Source organism: Amaranthus tricolor, chromosome 2 (assembly GCF_026212465.1).
Source record: "Amaranthus tricolor cultivar Red isolate AtriRed21 chromosome 2, ASM2621246v1, whole genome shotgun sequence".
In the NCBI taxonomy this organism is placed as follows: Eukaryota; Viridiplantae; Streptophyta; class Magnoliopsida; order Caryophyllales; family Amaranthaceae; genus Amaranthus; species Amaranthus tricolor.
This window is the reverse complement of record NC_080048.1, coordinates 22,852,329-22,861,168: the sequence shown is the minus strand read 5'-3', so window position 1 is coordinate 22,861,168 and position 8,840 is coordinate 22,852,329.

Genomic DNA, 8,840 nt, shown 5'->3' with positions numbered 1-8,840 from the left:
AAAGTGGTTCAAAGTCGATTTGTTTGCCACGAAAATTAGCACACAACAATATTTGGTATATGTTATTGTGCTGAAATGGTTCGATTCAGAAAAATTAGTTATATGTTTGAAATTACATGCTAAGTTGCGTTTTTGAGGTTTTTAAAGCGTTTTTAGCACTTTCTCGCATAAGATAGCTCAAACTTAGTTTCTTTGCCAGGAAAGTTGACACACAATACTATTTTGGTATATGTTATTGTGTTGAAATTGTTAGAATCAAAAACAATAGTCATATGTTTGAAATTATGTGCTAAGTTGCGTTTTTTGAGGTTTTTTTAAGCATTTTTGGCACTTTCTCGTATAAAGTCGTTCAAAATTGGTTTGTTTGCCACGAAACTTGTCACACAACACTATTTGGTATATTTTATTGTGTTGAAATTTTTAGAATAAAAAACAATAGTCATATGCTTGAAATTATGTGCTAAGTTGCGTTTTTGAAATATTTTAAGTGTTTTTGACATTTTCTCGCATAAAAAGGTTCAAAATTGGTTTGTTTGCCATGAAACTTTGCGCACAACACTATTTGGTATATTTTATTGTGTTGAAATGGTTAGAATCGAAAAATAGTCATATGTTTGAAATTACGTGCAAAGTTACGTTTTTGAGGTTTTTTTAAGCGTTTTTGGTACTCTCTCGCATAAAGTGGTTAAAAATTGGTTTTATTGCCACGAAACTTGGCACACAACACTATTTGGTATGTTTTATTGTGCTGAAATTGTTAGAATCGAAAAAAATAGTCATATGCTTGAAATTACGTGCTAAGATACGTTTTTGAGGTTTTTTTAAGCGTTTTTTTGCACTTTCTCGCATAAAGTGGTTCAAAATTGGTTTGTTTGCCACAGAACATGGCACACAACACTAAATGGTATATGTTATTCTGTTGAAACGGTTAGAATCGAAAACAATAGTCATATGTTTGAAATTACGTGCAATGTTGCGTTTTTAAGGTTCTTTAAGTGATTTTGGCACTTTCTCGCATAAAGTGGTTCAAAATCTGTTTGTTTGCCACGAAACTTACCATACAAAATCTTATATATTATTGAGATGGTCAGAATCGAAAACAATAGTCATATGCCTTAAATTACATGCTAAGCTGCGTTTTTGTGGTTTTTTTAAGCGTTTTTGACACTTTCTCGCATAAAGTGGTTCAAAATTGATTTGTTTGCCACGAAACCTGGCACACAACACATCTTTGGTATATGTTATTGTTTTGAAATGGATAGAATTGAAAACAATAGTCATATGCTTGAAATTACGTGCTAAGTTGCGTTTTTGAGGATTTTTAAGCGTTTTTTTCACTTTCTCGCATAAAATGGTTCAAAATTGGTTTGTTTGCCACGAAACTTGGCACACAACACTATTTGGTATATGTTATTTTTTTGAAATGGTTAGAATTGAAAACAATAGTCATATGCTTGAAATTACGTTCAAAGTTGCGTTTTTGAGGTTTTTAAGCGTTTTTGGCAATTTCTCGCATAAAATGGTTCAAAATCGATTTGTTTGCCATGAAACTTAGCACACAACAGTATTTCGTATATGTTATTGTGGTGAAATGGTTAGAATCAAATATAATAGTCATATGTTAGAAATTACAAGCTAAGTTTCGTTTTTGAGATTTTTAAAGCGTTTTTGTCACTTTCTCGCATAAAGTGGTACAAAATTTGTTTTTTTGTCACGAAACTTGGCACACAACACATTTTTGGTATATGTTATTGTGTTGAAGTGGTTGGAATCGAAAAAAATTGTTATATGCTTTAAATTAAGTGTTAAGTTGCGTTTTTAAGGTTTTTTAAGCGTTTTTTGCACTTTCTCGTATAAAGTGATTCAAAATTGGTTTGTTCGCCATGAAACTTGGCACATAAAACTATTGGTATATTTTATTGTGTTGAAATGGTTAAAATCGAAATCAATAGTCATATGCTTGAAATTACGTGCTAAGTTGCGTTTTTGAGGTTTTTTAAGCGTTTTTGACACTTTATCGCATAAAGTGGTTCAAAATTGGTATTTTTGCCAGGAAACTTAGCGCACACCACTATTTGGTATATATTATATTGTGTTGAAATGGTTAGAATCGAAAATAATAGTCATATGTTTTAAATAACGTGCTAAGTTTCGTTTTTGAGGCTTCTTAAGTGTTTTTGGCACTTTTCTCGCATAAAGTGATTCAAAATTGGTTTGTTTGCCACGAATCTTGGCGCACAACACTATTTGGTATAATTTATTGTGTTGAAATGGTATGAATCGAAAACAATATTCATATGTTTGAAATTACGTGTAAAGTTGCATTTTTGAGGTTTTTTTAGCATTTTTTTGTCATTTTCTCGCATAAAGTTGTTCAAAATTGGTGTTTTTGCCATGAAAGTTGGCACACAACACATTTTTGGTATATGTTATTGTGTTGATGCTTAAAATCGAAACCAATAGTCATATGCTTGAAATTACTTGCTAAATTGCGTTTTTTAGGTTTTTTAAGCGTTTGGCACTTTCTCGCATAAAATGGTTCAAAATGGGTTTGTTTGCCACGAAACTTGGCACACAAAACTATTAGGTATATTTTATTGTGTTTAAATGATTAGAATCGAAAAGAATAGTCATATGCTTGAAATTACATGTTAAGTTGCGTTTTTGAGGTTTTTTTAAGCGTTTTTGTCACTTTCTCTCATAAAGTGGTTCAAAATTGATTTTTTTTGCCACAAAACATGGCACACAACACATTTTTGGTATATTTTATTGTGTTGAAATGGTTGGAATCGAAAACAATACTCATATGCTTCAAATTAAGTGTTAAGTTGCGTTTTTGAGGTTTTTAAAGCGTTTTTAGCACTTTCTCGCATAAAGTGGTTCAAAATTAGTTTGTTCGCCACGAAACTTGGCAGACAAAACTATTGGTATATTTTATTGTGTTGAAATGGATAGAATCGAAAACAACACTAATATGATTGAAATTACGTGCTAAGTTGCGTTTTTCAGGTTTTTTAAGTGTTTTTGACACTTTATCGCATAAAGTGGTTCAAAATTGGTTTTTTTGCTACGAAACTTGGCGCACAACATTATTTGGTACATATTATATTGTGTTGAAATGTTTAGAATTGAAAATAATAGTCATATGTTTGAAATAACGTGCTAAGTTTCGTTTTTGAGGTTTCTTAAGCGTTTTTGGCACTTTCTCGCATAAAGTGGTTCAAAATTGTTTGTTTGCCACGAATCTTGGCGCACAAAACTATTTGGTATAATTTATTGTGTTGAAATGGTATGAATAAAAAACAATATTTATATGTTTGAAATTACGTGTAAAGTTGCATTTTTGAGGTTTTTTTTAGCGTTTTTGTCATTTTCTCGCATAAAGTTGTTCAAAATTGGTGTTTTTGCTACGAAAGTTGGCACCCAACACATTTTTGGTATATGTTATTGTGTTGATGCTTAAAATCGAAATCAATAGTCATATGCTTGAAATTACGTGCTAAATTGCATTTTTTAGGTTTTTTAAGCGTTTGGCACTTTCTCGCATAAAATGGTTCAAAATGGGTTTGTTTGCCACGAAACTTGGCACACAACACTATTAGGTATATTTTATTGTCTTTAAATGATTAGAATTGAAAAGAATAGTCATATGCTTGAAATTACGTGTTAAGTTGCGTTTTTGAGGTTTTTTAAGCGTTTTTGACACTTTCTCGCATAATGTGGTTCAAAATTGGTTTGTTTGCCACGAAACCTGGCACACAACACATCTTTGGTATATGTTATTGTGTTGAAATGGATAGAATCGAAAACAATAGTCATATGCTCTAAATTACGTGCTAAGTTGCGTCTTTGAGGATTTTTAAGGGTTTTAGGCACTTTCTCGCATAAAATGGCTCAAAATTGGTTTGTTTGCTATGAAACTAGGCACACAACACTATTTGGTATATGTTATTGAGTTGAAATGGTTAGAATTGAAAACAATAGTCATATGCTTGAAATTACGTTCGAGCTTGCCACAAAATCGATTTGTTTGCCACGAAACTCAGCACACAATAGTATTTCGTATATGTTATTGTGCTGAAATGGTTAGATTCGAAAATAATAGTCATATGCAAGAAATTACATGCTAATTTAATTTTTGAGATTTTTAAAGCGTTTTTGTCACTTTCTCGCATAAAATGGTTCAAAATGGGTTTGTTTTCCACGAAACTTGGCACACAACATTATTTCGTATATGTTATTATGCTTAAATGCTTAGTATCGAAAAAAATAGTCATATGCTAGAAATTATATGTTAAGTTGCGTTTTTGAGGTTTTTTAAGCCTTTTTGTCACTTTCTCGCATAAAGTGGTTTAAAATTGTTTTGTTTTGTCACGAAACTTGGCACACAACACATTTTCGATATATGTTACTGCTTTAAAATGGTTGGATCGAAAACAATAGTCATTTGCAAGAAATTACGTACTAAGTTGCTTTTTTATGTTTTTTAAAGCTTTTTTGGAACTTTTTCGCATAAAGCGGTTCAAAATTGATTTGTTTCCCACAAAACTTGGCACACAACACTATTTGGAATATGTTATTGTGCTGAAATGGTTAGAATCGAAAACAATAGTCATTTCCTTGAAATAAGTGCTAAGTTGCGTTTTTGAGGTTTTTTGAGTGTTTTTGGCACTTTCTCGCTTAAAGTGGTTCAAAATCGGTTTGTTTGCCACGAAAATTAGCAGACAACAGTATTTGGTATATGTTATTGTGCTGAAATGGTTAGAATCGAAAAAAAATAGTCATTTGCTGGAAATAAGTGCTAAGGTGCGTTTTTGAGGTTTTTTGAGCGTTTTTGGCACTTTCTCGCATAAAGTGGTTCAAAATCGGTTTGTTTACCACGAAAATTAGCAGACAAGAGTATTTGGTATATGTTATTGTGCTGAAATGGTTTGATTCGGAAAAAATAGTTATACGTTTGAAATTACATGCTAAGTTGCGTTTTTGAGGTTTTTAAAGCGTATTTGGCACTTTCTCGCATAAAGTAGTTCAAATTTGGTTTGTTTGCCAGGAAAGTTGGCACACTATAGTATTTGGTATATGTTATTGTGTTGAAATTGTTAGAATAAAAAACACTAGTCATATGATTGAAATTATGTGCTAAGTTGCGTTTTTGAGGTTTTTTAAGCGCTTTTCGCACTTTCTCGTATAAAGTCGTTCAAAATCGGTTTCTTTGCCACGAAACTTGTCACACAGCACTATTTGGTATATTTTATTGTTTCGAAATTTTTAAAATCAATAACAATAGTCATATGCTTGAACTTATGTGCTAAGTTACGTTTTTGAGTTTTTTTTAAGCGTTTTTGTTAGTTTTCTCGCATAAAGTTGTTCAAAATTGGTGATTTTGCTACGAAAGTTGGCACACAACACATTTTAGGTATATGTTATTCTGTTTATGGTTAGAATCGAAACCAATAGTCATATGCTTGAAATTACGTGCTAAGGTGCGTTTTTTAGGTTTTTTAAGCGTTTTTGTCACTTTTGTCGCATAATGTTGTTAAAAATTGGTGTTTTTGCCACGAAAGTTGGCACACAGCACCTTTTTTGTATATGTTATCGTGTTGATGGTTCGTATCAAAACCAATAGTCATATGCTTGAAATTACGTGCTAAGTTGCGTTTTTTAGGTTTTTTGAGCGTTTTTGGCACTTTCTCGCATAAAAAGGTTCAAAATGAGTTTGTTTGCCACGAAACTTGGCACACAACACTATTTGGTATATTTTATTGTGTTTAAATGATTAGAATTGAAAAGAATAGTCATATGCTTGAAATTACATGTTAAGTTGCGTTTTTGAGGTTTTTTAAGCGTTTTTGTCACTTTCTCGCATAAAGTGGTTCAAAATCCGTTTGTTTGCCACGAAACTTAGCACACAACATTATTTCGTATATGTTATTGTGATTAAATGGTTAGAATTGAAAACAATAGTCATATGCTAGAAATTATATGTTAAGTTGCGTTTTTGAGGTTTTTTAAGCCTTTTTGTCACTTTCTCTTATAAAGTGGTTTAAAATTGAATTTTTTTGCCACGAAACTTGGCACACAGCACATTTTTGGTATATGTTACTGCGTTGAAATGGTTAGAATCGAAAACAATAGTCATTTGCTAGAAATTACGTGCTAAGTTGCGTTTTTAAGTTTTTAAAGCTTTTTTAGAACTTTCTCGCATAAAGTGGTTCAAAATTGGTTTGTTTGCCACGAAACTTGGTACACCACAGTATTTGGTATATATTATTGTGTTGAAATGGTTAGATTCGGAAAAAATTGTTATATGTTTAAAATTACATGCTAAGTTGCGTTTTTGAGGTTTTTAAAGCGTTTTTGGCACTTTGTCGCATAAAGTAGTTCAAACTTGGTTTGTTTTCCAGGAAAGTTGGCACACAATACTATTTGGTATATGTTATTGTGTTGAAATTTTTAGTATCAAAAACAATAGTCATATGATTAAAATGATTAAAACTATTTGGTATAAAGTCGTTCAAAATTGGTTTGTTTGCCACGAAACTTCTCACACAACACTCTTTGGTATATTTTATTGTGTTGAAATTTTTAGAATGAAAAGCAAGTCATGTGGTTGAACTTATGTGCTAAGTTGCGTTTTGAGGTATTTTAAGTGTTTTTGGCACTTTCTCGCATAAAGAGGTTCAAAATTGGTTTGTTTGCCACGAAACTTATCGGACAACACTATTTGGTATATTTTATTGTGTTGAAATGGTTAGAATCGAAAAAAATAGTCATATGTTTGAAATTACGTGCAAAGTTGCGTTTTTGAGGTTTGTTATGCGTTTTTGGCACTTTCTTGCATAAAGTGGTTTAAAATCCGTTTGTTTTCGAAGAAACTTGGCACACAACAGTATTTCGTATGTTACTATTCTGAAATGGTTAGAATTGAAAACAATAGTCATATGCTTGAAATTACGAGCTAAGTTGCGTTTTGAGGTTTTTCAAAAGTTTTTGGCACTTTCTCGCAGAAAGTGGTTCAAAATTAGTTTGTTTACCACAAAACTTGGCACACAACAATATTAGGTATATTTTATTGTGTTTAAATGGTTAGAATCGAAAATAATAGTTATATGTTTGAAATTACGTGTAAAGTTGCGTTTTTGAGGTTTTTTAAACGTTTTTGGCACTTACTCACATAACGTAGTTCAAACTTGGTTTGTTTGCAATAAACTTGGCAGACAACACTATTTGGTATATGTTATTGTGTTGAAATAGCTTGAATCGATAAAATAGTCATATGCTTAAAATTACATACTAAGCTGCGTTTTTTAGGTATTTTAAGCGTTTTTGGCTCTTTCTCACATAAAGTGGTTCAAAATCGGTTTGTTTGCCACGAAACCTGGCACACAAGAGTATTTTGTATATGTTATATTTCTGAAATGGTTAGAATCGAAAACAATAGTCATATGCCTTAAATTACTTGCTAAGCTGCGTTTTTGAGGTTTTTTAAACGTTTTTGGCACTTACTCACATAAAGTTGTTCAAAATTGGTTTGTTTGGCACAAAACCTGGCACACAACACATTTTTGGTATATGTTATTGTGTTGAAATTGTTAGAATCGAAAACAATAGTCATATGCTTGAAATTACATTCTGAGTTGTGTTTTTGAGGATTTTTATGCGTTTTTGACACTTTTTCGTATAAAGTAGTTTAAAATCGGTTTATTTTGCCACGAAACCTGGCACACAACTGTATTTGGTATATGTTATGGTGATGAAATGGTTAGAATCGAAAACAATAGTTATATGCTTGAAGTTACGTGCTAAGTTGCGTTTTTGGCACTTTATCGCATAAGTAGTTCAATATTGGTTTGTTTGCCACGAAACTTGGCACAGAACACTATTTGGTATATGTTATTGTGTTGAAATGGTTAGAATCAAAATAGTTAAGTAGAACCAACTACAAAAAAGAAAACAAAACACTAATAAAGAAACGAGAGAAGCAAGATGGCAAGAACACCAAAAGGTAATCTAAGAGGACATCAGTAGTCTAAAGCATGGATATGACATCTCCAACTACCGGTATCCCAAGTCTTTCTCTGCACATGTCCAAACCACCTCAATCTATCTTCGCACATTTTTCCAGAACTAGGGGCTACCCTTAGTTTGTCCCTAAACTCCTAGTTTCTAATTCGATCCATCAATGTGTGCCCACACATCTATATGTGTCATTGTATATATTTATGTATTATTTATGATATATATTATATATATCATTGTTTATTTTAATGATCGAGTGTATATTAGTGACAAGTTTATGGTGATTATTTGATGATTGCAACTGTATACATTAGAAATGAATTAGCATTGGATTATTAATAGAACGAAAAAAACAAAAAAAATAATAACTATATGCTGTGGTTTTCCTAGAACCGCAGCATATTGTTATTATGTTTTTTTTGTAACTATATGTTGCGTATCTAGGAAAACTGCAGCATATAGTGTGTAACTATATGCTGCAGTTCTGCACCAAGATAGGGTCCTCCGGACTCTGAATCTTGCACACAATCAGCCTTGTTAATTAGAAGCAGGTTGATTGACTTATAAACACACACTCGAAACACCAAACAACCCAAGAAACCAATTCTTGGTTCTCAGGCAAACCTGGAATCCTCCCCTTTTGGCTTCACTCACCAATTAAGATGACTCCCCACGCCTTTCTCTTAGTTCCACTCACTTAACGGAAAGGTTGCACTCTAGATTGTTCCACAATCTAGAATTTAGAAGTGTTCCACACTTTCTTTGTTTTGGTTGATTGAAGATGTACACGAACACATAAGGAAGATTGAAGAGAGGAATTT